Here is a 10,941-nt window from a genome sequence, read left to right on the forward strand (position 1 = left end):
AAATATGAAAAACAATCTGCCATGAAGACATGACCATGATCACGAGCCTTGGGTAAGATGATACTGGGTTAAGGGAGTAAATAAATTAGTAAGTTCAATGGAATGTGATTAATCATTTTAATGGGTTCTAGAGAGTGGATTCGTTTTGAGATCACATTTGCAGCTCTTGAGAGAGTGACAGGCAAAGTTTAAGCAGAAAGAACAGTCAGTGAACTGCTTCAGTTCTCACAGTGAGATACAATGATGGCTTTGACTAGAGAAACGATAGATGATGTCAGGTGAGGTAGTAAAAGTCAAACCCCATTTTAACAAGTGTCGCTACTATCAAATGGTTCAGGTGGGAAGAAGCATGTGTAGGGGATACCATTTGAGCTTCCAATTCAAATAACAAAGAAATTATGGCAAAATAGAGAGAATATCCTAATCATTGGGGTTAATGCCCACAATTTATTTCCTCAAAATGATTAATTACAACCAATAATCTTAGCAAAGCTCTTTCCTTCCTGAGGTTCTGGGAAATGTTGAGGGATGGTTCAATGTGTTCTAGTGGCTAAGAGGGGTTACTTATATTTTTCATTCAGAATTCCTGAATGAGAATAGTCATGAGATATTGGATTCATGGAATGGTCCCAAAGAACAGACTTGAAATTTTCTACCAGAAGCACCAAATAGATTTCTGTTAAGAAGAAATGCTGGCCAAGATGCACCGAAGTCAAACCACTGCACTCCACAGTGGACAGCAGGCAGAGGAATGACCCCATCCTGGTCGGAGATTCTTCAGAAGTGTGTCCTCATTCACAAGGCAAAATGCAGAGCAAACCAGTCTTCCATCTCATGAGATGTCTTGAGGATTTCTGCAGACATCCTTTGGCAATCAACTGGCAAAACCTGCATGAGAGAAGAAAGGGGGATGGAAAGAAATGGACTTTGGAAACATTATTGAATTGCTGAATCAAACAACTTTGGGTCCCACCACCACCACAACACTTAATTATAACTAGGTTATTGTTGTTGTTGTTTTTACATGAGTAAGAAAGCAATCTAAATTATAAATGATAAATTTACTGAACAAAAAATTGAGCTCCATTTGCAGAAAGAATTGGATCGTGTCAAAGTCTCTAAAATATACAGGCCTGGAGCATAACTAAGAATAGACATTCTCTTCAATATATAGATACATAGATGATTGATAGACAGCATACATGTACAGAGTCATAGATAGATACATAGATGATAGACATATGACATGTTAGATAGATAGAAGTAGATACACATAAATGCATAGATACATATATAGATGATAGATATATACATACATATATACATAGATACGTAGATACATAAATACATAGTTAAATAGTTAGCTTTAGCTTTTGAAAGTACAGTTCACTGCTCTGTCACAGTTCATGCAATTTAAGATGGTACACATAAAATCACTGTGCATTTGATGAAGTGTTCTGGCCTTTTGCTCAAGTATGGGCAAGATGACTCGTCATCTCCAAGTCATAAAGCACATGTTTACTTATGTCTCCTGCTGTCTCACAGATAATTAGGGTGTTTTTTCCTTGCCTAACTAAATTATTACTTCTTAGAAAGCATAAATGAAGTTATTTATTGCACACATACCAAATCTTCAGATAGAATGCATGGAACTCAGGGGGTTCATTGAATTTTAATGTCTCAAAACTCTGTCTTCACTGTTGTTACTGGTTAGAATATATCACATATATAAACCCAAAGGTCACAAAGAGACCCCAAAACATGTAGTACAGAACTTAATGTGCAGTGGGGGAGGGAGGGTTGCCTAAGTGAAAGAAGGCTTGCCTAGAAAATACAAAGTCCTCAGCTCTGATCTCCCACTGAAATCATTTTTACTAGACTGTTACAATTGAAATTGTATTGAAAACAGAGATTTTGTGTTGAAGTCTAGGTCTGTGTCTTCAAATGAAGACTCCATTGTCTTTTTCCTGCCTATCAACAAAGGATTGGTGTCAGGAAGGCTCCACTCTCCATTCCTAACCCACAGTAGCTGGCTTTACCCACATTCCAATAAGGGATCTTAATCTCCATGATATTAAGCCTACACCTCTGCAATGGTCAGGTTGAACAATGTGCTCTGGTGTTAGCACTGTGTGGCCTAAAAGCTTGCCATTTATTATAAGATAATAGGTTACTAATGTGTTAGATTCCTCTTTCCTTCTTCTCCATGTCCTCTTCAGTATTTAGCCCTAATACTGGCAGTCCCTAGTTTGAAGCTAAGTCAGTGTACTGCCTGGTAAAAGATAGAGTAGTGAGAGTCATCTATGACTTAGTTAAAGGTAAGCCGACAGTTTTACCTCTGCATGTACATGTGTGTTCATGTGTACATGTATGTCTGCATGTGTTTACATGGGTATGGAGTTAGGGTTTGGTGCCAGTTCTCTTTTTCAGTTGCTCTCTAACTTATCATTTAAGATGCAGTCTCTCACTGAACCCAGAGCTCACCAGTTTGTCTAGACAAGCCCCAAGGATCCTCCTGTCTTCATCTGTCTAGTGGTGGGGTCGCAGTGGTTGTGCCACACTGGCAAAGGTACTGGGGATCTGAGATAAGATCCTCATGTTTGTACAGCAAGCACTTTACCAACTGAGCTGTCTTCCCAGCCCTATGGTTTACCTTTGCACATTTACAGTTTACCTTGTTGATAAGCAAGCATCTTCTATTACACAAAAGGAAAGAGAAAAAGAGAAAGACACAGAGAGACAGAGACAGAGAAAGAAGCTGGATTCAACCCAGAGTCAGCCTGCTCCACCAGCAAAAAGGAGACAACCATTCATCTCATCCTCTTAATAATAAACAATAAACAAATACATTTTTAAAAAACTTCTACTTCCAGCCACATTTTGCTGACTTTCATTTAAAGACACTGAGCAACTGTAGTGCATGCCTTAAGCAGATACAGCAAATGGCATGGTATGCTCGGCTTTCATTTTCAGTAATGGATGTTAGCGCCCTACATGACACTGGCATGCAGTTTCCAACTCTGGAGCCAGCCTGATGCTCACTCTGTTGCACTAACCAGTAGATACTCTTTGCTGCTTTGTGGGTTCTTCTTTTTTCCAGTCTTTCTCCCCCAATTTTACCCCCATAACTAGATAGGAGAAAAAGAAGCATAGAGGCAGGAGACAGAAAGATCCCTGAATCTAATTTCTTTCCTTTAGTTTCTTCTTTTGAGCACAACTTCTAAGAAACTCCAACCAATTCCCCTAAATGACCACTGACCACCAACCACGCCTCTTGGAGCCCTAGCATTTATCTACCATCTGAAAAGTTCCCATAATTCCAAACATCACATCATGGCAGAAATTCTCTGCAGCTGGCAGAACTGGGCCTCTGCTAGATAGAGCTCAAGTCAATCATAATCAGCTGCTACAGACAGTCCAAAGCAGCCCCATGTCCCCACACCTGGGATTAAAATGAAACCTTTCTTATATCTGTGTTCTTTAAAGAACCAAAATTCCAGAATCGTCACTACACTAACCCACAGACTTAATCTGTTTTAAAAACCCACGGAGAGTCAGGACATCAGAAAGCCAGCTTAGTTCCTGTTCTTAGGCCATTCTGACTAAGTAAAATGCAGATCTATGATCAACAGCTGTGTTCAGATCCATGTATAAAAATGTGCTCACAATATACGGCAGTACCTTTATTACCTTCTAGAAATATTGTATCCAAAGGACTTGTCTATAGAGCAGTATATTAGGGGCTCCATATTGACACCCAGTAGATGATATTCATGTAGAAAAAGCAAGACTTAGTGTTTCCAACTGCAGAGGAAATAAGAAGCTGAGTCTCCAGAGAGCAATGAATTGGACAAATACCCTTTATGTCATTCACCCAGGCACGAAATGTAGTAAAAGAGCAGTGTAAATCAGACGGTCATGGGAAGGCCGGGACTATCATGGCTCGCCTACGACGAGGACGACAAATGGGATCACTATCCCATTTGTCTTCAAAATTTTCTTTTTCTTCCTTCAACAATAAAATGTCTCCATACCTTTACTGTAACAGATATCTGTTTTATTCCTCAGGAATACATTTAAAGATTATGTACAATTAAAGAGACAAAAAGTAGGAAGAGTTTTCATTCATTCAAGTTGGTTTAAAGAAGAAAAAAAAAAAAGACTGTTAAAGATTATTTTGACTTAGATTTTTTTCCAGCTACCTGAGAATGTATTGAAAGGAGTGGGCTGCCCTGAGATGTTTCCCACCATGACTTTACTGGGAAGCTACTGTGCAAATCTACAGAGAAGGAAAGAGACTTGTTTTTTACCATAGTGTTTTCAAAATGTGCTCTCAACTCTGAATTGTGTAAGCTGGGTACCTACTGTGTGATGCAATTCAGGTACCATGTCACTTCTAATAAGGCTTCGCTGCTCTGTGTTTCTCTGATGCCCTCCTGAGAACAGACAAGCACTGTAGTCAATAGAGAAGACAAATTAGCCTGGCAGAATATCAGCTTGTCATCGCACGGGCAGATTTAGAACCTCCAGATGTTTACCTTTGTCTTCGTTTTGATAAATCACATTCACAATCATATATTTTATTAGTTTGGGCCAACACTAGTATTATCTTTAAGCTCCAAGAATAGAATTTGAATCCCACTCTGGAACCTAAGAATATAAGTAGGTAAGACTGTAGTGTCTGTTCTGAGTGCAAACACTGTTGTCACATATCTGATATGTTATTACATGTCATTAAGATAATATAGAATATAGGAACGGAACCCATTATTCAGGAAGGAAATGATGTATGACAAATGTAGATAATATATGCACAACTGAAAGCTTCATTTTATTCTTTGAAAACTTTCTACATGTGAAATAGAGTGATTTAGTAATATCAAATACAGATTAGAGGCAATTTAAAACTTCATAGGGGTCAGGTTCAAGGCAAGAGACCTGTGAGGTTGAGGCCACCTTTGGCTACATAGAACAACTCTGTCTCGTGAAACAAATAGAAATCTGAAGTTACATAGTTATAAGAAGAGTAAGAGCAAGATCACAATGCATTATTTGATTTATTTTTTAATTCACATCAAAATACTCAGCCTACTTTCTTTTTATATTTCAATATGATGAGATTATTAAAACTAGAAAATTATCTCTCTTGGATACTCAACACTTTTATCTTTCCACATATCCTCATTCATCCATTGAACATTTATTGAGCCCTTATTATATGTCTTAGTCAGGGTTTCTATTCCTGCACAAACATCATGACCAAGAAGCAAGTTGGGGAGGAAAGGGTTTATTCAGCTTACTTCCACATTGCTGTTATCACAAGGAAGTCAGGACTGGAACTCAAGCAGGTCAGAAAGCAGTAGCTGATGCAGAGGCCATGGAGAGATGTTCCTTACTGGCTTGCTCAGCCTACTCTCTTATAGAACCCAAGACTTCCAGCCCGGGGATGGCACCACCCACAAGGGGCCCTACCCCCTTGATCACTAATTGAGAAAATGCCCCACAGCTGCATCTCATGAAGGCACATCCCCAACTGAAGCTCCCTTCTGTGATAACTTCAGCCTGTGTCAAGTTGACACATAAAACCAGCCAGTACATTATATAATAGATAGATAATAGACACTTTTAAAAAAACTAATTAAATCATTTCCATAGTCATAGTCAGAATATATCCAATACATATTATACTGACCCTTATAGCATATAAAATATATAATATATAAAATATATTATATACATACACACACACATATATATATAATCTATTGATCCAATCAGCCAGCTGAGGAGGAGACATGGTGACAGGGTCTGGCCCATGTGCTCCCTTCCTAGGAGAGAAAAGCTTCAAGCTGCAACCTCCTAGGGGACATGCTGTAGCATATGCTTTTCTAGAATGGATTAAGAAAGTCTGAGCAGCTGGGACTCATTTTCAATATGAAAGGAGCGCGACATGAATGACTAAAACTCTTAAGTTCAGATAAGCTAGCCGCGCCTATGAAGAGCATGCATTGGTCTTGGTGTTAAAGCGGAGAAAATTGATTAGATCACAAAATGAGCAGGTTTAACTTTCGATTCCGTAAGCCTAAGAAAATGAAAAGCCAAGATCCTGTGCTGTCCGTCACACAGCAGTCCCGTGTGGGTCATAGTCAGGAGACGGTGGCATTAACGTTCTGGAAGAAATGCCACAAGGAGAAGTGAAATAAGACTCTGATTTGTGTTAAAGGCCGCCTGTTTGCAAAGTCTTAGATGACTCTCAGTAAAGTTTCAAATCTGAAGAAAACAGAACCTGGATGTTTGCCCAAAGTAAGGCAGATGTGCCACTTCCTGTTCCTTGGTACGCTCCTACTAAGAGCACCCCACATTTGTAGTTAAGGGCCCCTTAAAAATCGTTATATATGAGAACAGATTATTACCAATTTGCACATGGCTCTGGGTTCTTAGGTTACAAAATATTGACCTACTGCTTCAATTTGAATTTCAGTCAAATGAGATGGTGTCTTGGAAGTTTGGAATAGTGAATTAAAGTGAAAATAAGTGCTTAATTCCCTGAATTTAAGGAGTTTTGAATGACTACAGTGACAATGTCTAGACGTGTGAACACATATATAAGATAGCACTTTGATGTGAATTTCTGTGTTTTCATTACATATACCTATGCATGTGCATATACACCACAACCATTAGAATGATTGCTCGCTGTTTCATTACAGAAATACATGAAACTGTTTTAAAAAAAAAAACAAAGACTAGTAGCATATTACTTAATGTTTGATCCTTACCCCGTTACTCATTAGAGTGACGATGCCCATTATTCATCTGACTCCAGATTTTACAGAGTAAGAATCAGACATAGCTTCAGGAATCATTCAAACATGAGCACACTTTAAGATTTGGATCAAAAGCTATCTTTAAGTTCTGCATTTCTTTTTTTTCATTTATTTTCATTATTATTCTAATATCATTCTTTAGTGGTTGTAATGTATAATTCTCATGATATTCAATCTCCTTTCTTCTCCAAAGAAACCAAAGAATCTTGTCATGCTTAAAAAGAAACATGGCATTATATATTAGAGGCACTGGAAAGTCTCTCTGTCATTCTTTCCCTGGGGGTTACAATGAATTTCAGCACAGATGGAGGGAGCTGGATGAGGTGAAAATAAACTGTCCTGTGTGTTTGCCACTCTGCAGTGTTGGGTGCATCTGTAAAGAAGTCAAGCTTACTTGTATTCCCTGAGCACTCTTTCCTAAGTCAAGATGCTTTGCCCAACTTGGTGAAGTGGGAATTTGTACAGATCTCTCACCCAGCATATACATGGACCACACCAAACTCCCTGTAGATCAGAGCTAGGCATGGATGAGCCATTTATGATGAGCCATAGACCAACAGATGACTTCCTGACCTTACCTCACCAACTACTTGTGTCATCATCCCTTCAATAGAGAGGAAGAGTTTAAGGGTACACTGAAACTTAAGATATTTTTCCTTTTCTTCTATTTTGGGAATGGTTAATTTTATGAGAAGTTTTAATCAAACTGCCCCATTGGTCTTATCTTCCTTAAAATAAATAGATGGTAGATAGATAGATTGATTGATTGATTGATTGATTGAGATTGAGAGATTGAGAGATAGATATAGATAGGTGATAGATATAGAGAGAGATAGAGAGATATACATAGATCAATAGATATAGATAGATAGATAGATAGATAGATAGATAGATAGATAGATAGATAGAAGATTATAGGTAGGTAGATGATAGATATGAAAGAGATAGGATGATAGATAGATAAGCATATAAGTAAGAAAGAAACTAGACTAGCAAGATGGCTCATTGAGTAAAGGTGCTTGAAGCCAAGTTGCCAACCTCAGTCCCCAAACCCTCATAGTAGAAAAATAGAACTATCTCCTGCTAGTTTTCCTTTGACTTCCACAGAGCCTCTGTTTCCTGCACACACACTTGCACAAACTAAAAATAAATAAAGATTTTTAAAATGGTGGAAAGCATTAGAAATTCTACTGTTTTGCCAGGAGAGTCTTTAAAAGGATTATATTACATAAGTCTGTTTACTTGTTTCTCACTTCCCCCAATGGTATGTCACTAATAATTATGATAATAAAAGCAGCCATTGGTTCTGTTGACCTAGTGCAGTGTCATCACAAGATTTGCAAACTCTATCTCTATATTGAACATGTGTCTACCAAGGTCCTGTGTTTGTTTAATGACAGCTTCAGGTATCCTGAGAGACACTGGCCCATGCTGGGAAAGTTCTCCCACCTTAAGTTACTTCTTGCACACACATACCTGTCAAACCAAATATGTTCCAAGCATGGGGCACAGAGGACAAGGTCCTGGTCTCATAGACATTCATTACACAAAATTGATTTTATTGATAAACAAAAAGTACTAAGCAAGATCACTTTATGTAGTGATAAAGGAAAAATGTTCCAACTATTCCAAATGCTAGGTGCCTAAAGATTACCCAACATAGGCTGTAGAAAGGAGTCTTTGGCATAGAGTCATATAAATACAGATACAGCAAGATGGCAGAACTACTTAGGGGATGGAAAGACATTGCAAGATTTGGGAGTAATGTCAGGGTGGATATGAGCATGGCCCAATGATATATGTGTTTCAGCATGAAACTCAACATTATAGACACTAACTAAAAAACCTTTTTAAAAAACTCTGGGACAAAAAGAAAAGGGCCACTGCATTCAGTGGTATAGAATGGCAAACTATTCACACTAAGATATAAATTAGAATAAGATGCCAGCAGACATAAAGTGGGGAGTGTTAAAAGTTTTGAGGCAGACATCAATAGTCTAAAGGTACGAAATGATAGTTGTCATCTGTATATGAGCGAGCCTGTTTTATTCCAGAAAGATTATGCTATGAGATGTTCTGATTCTGGCAAATACCCTGTTCCTCAGAAATACATGATACACTGCTAGGAAATAACACAGGACTAACAGCAACTCCTATGATATTGATTTCATGGTAGCAACATGAGTGTGAGGAGTGTGTGTGCAGATACGCAGTACCTAGCAAATGTCAAGGCACCAGTTAACTTTCTTTTATAATGTCCCTTTGAACCAATGCATCCATAGTTCCCTCAGTAAATTTGTTTTGCGGTCCTCTCTTAGCAGGGCACCATCTTGACATTAGATTCAATTACAAACCTGACCTAGTAGACTTGGGATCAATTAATGCAAACAGGTAATTAAGCTGATGTAATCCAATTGGATCAGTACAATCCAATGTGTGGTCCTCTTTGCTCTACCTCTCTGCCTTGCTCCCATTCTTCTTCCTTCTATCTCCAGTCTGTCCCAATTGTTCTGATAGGTCCACCCCACCCTTACCCCCAGCTCCAGCCAACTGTTCTTTATGGTGCAAAATGGAACATTCCTAATTTCTCCAGTTGGCTTTGGAGGCTAAATTACCTTCCCCAAAGCAGCTTGCCTTTCCTTTTTGGGGCAGGTGAGGGAGGGACAAACATTTACAAATCCTGCTAACTTGGTGGCACTGGCCCCACAATTAACAATTGAGAACACTGGGACACACTTTTTCATAACCAGTAAATACAATATTTGTGTGCCATTCGACAGTAGCCTACAGAAGAATTACAATTCTCTGTGTTAAATATGTAGAGGATGCAGAAAACTGAGGCGCTGAGGGCTAGATCTTCAGCAGCTAATCTCGTAGACACTGTATGCTTAGTCCTGGACTTTGGACTTTATAGGAATGCAGTGGAAACCGACTGTGGTGGCAAGAAAATGACAAACCAGATTCACGAGTTTTAAAATATGCTCAAGAGCGTCAGTGTGGCGATTCCAGACAGGAAGATGTAATACAGGCACACACACACACACACACACACACACACTATAATCCATTCAAATAATTTTCTGTGAAAACTTAAAAGCCACCATTGAGCTGATTTTTTGCCCATATTTCACAGTGCATTACTTTAAACGAACTAAACCTCACTTATAAACTTCACTCACATTTTTTTTTTAATGCTCAAGTGGTGAATTCAATCCCATAAGGTTGCATGGCTTTACTTACCTCTCATATTTTGCAATGGAAGTTAATCATTTACTCAACACAGGTTTCTTGCTCAGCTCAGGAAAACCTGTCAATCTCTGTGTTCCTCAAAGTTGTCATTAATACACAGGGCCTCAGATTTTTCTAGGTGATGTAAAATTAAATCAGGAGTCTTTGCAATGTATTCCAATCAGCTACTCTATTAGCTGTTTTCAAATGGTAATCAACTTGGCTCCAAATGAACAGTTAGTGTATTCAGCTTGCTCAATGGATTCTATGAGTGCACTCACCATTACAAGTTATAATTATATTACTTCCAGAAGTCATTTACAGCAATTGAACAACCAGAAAAATTCCAAACGACTTGTGTGATGGTACAATTAAACAATATGAACTGCGAGATTCTATTTCATACTGCAAAAGTTAGTTACGATGTTACGTTTCGGCAGAAACGATAAATCTTAGAACAAATGTGGATACTGTTTAGATTAAGGGTTTATAGCATTAGATTCTGGACTACCAAGTAAAATGATTCTATTATATGCTATGTACCATTAAATACATTTCTAATAAAGAGGAGCCCTCTCTCTCTTTCTCTCTTTCAATTAAATGGCAGGTAAGAATCTTTTCAGTCAAAACACTGCCTGGAAAAAAGATGACTAATTCTTCAGAGCACCCATGACTCCCCACAGTTTGTGCTGAGAACTTTATATTTTGTGATCATGAATGCCTGACAGAAGAATTCATCTTCTTCTTATTAGTCTCTCTTGGTTATGAATGGCTCATTTTATACATACCTCAGTGTTATTGACCATCGCTACAAAACACATTACCCAAAGCCTAGGAGCTTAAAGCAACAACAACCATTATTATTTCTCATGGTTCATGTATAAAC

At 38.3% G+C, this 10,941-nt stretch overlaps 1 long non-coding RNA gene across 1 annotated transcript; it reads right to left on the minus strand.

Moving 5' to 3' along the window:
- Positions 1–418: 418 nt before the first annotated feature.
- LOC116076343 lies at positions 419–10,941 on the minus strand. Its single transcript, XR_004112908.1, has 2 exons — positions 10,844–10,941; positions 419–888 (listed from the first exon to the last, which is right to left on the minus strand). It is a non-coding gene; the product is annotated as an uncharacterized LOC116076343 (long non-coding RNA).

Source organism: Mastomys coucha, unplaced genomic scaffold (genome assembly GCF_008632895.1).
Source record: "Mastomys coucha isolate ucsf_1 unplaced genomic scaffold, UCSF_Mcou_1 pScaffold4, whole genome shotgun sequence".
Classification (NCBI taxonomy): domain Eukaryota; kingdom Metazoa; phylum Chordata; class Mammalia; order Rodentia; family Muridae; genus Mastomys; species Mastomys coucha.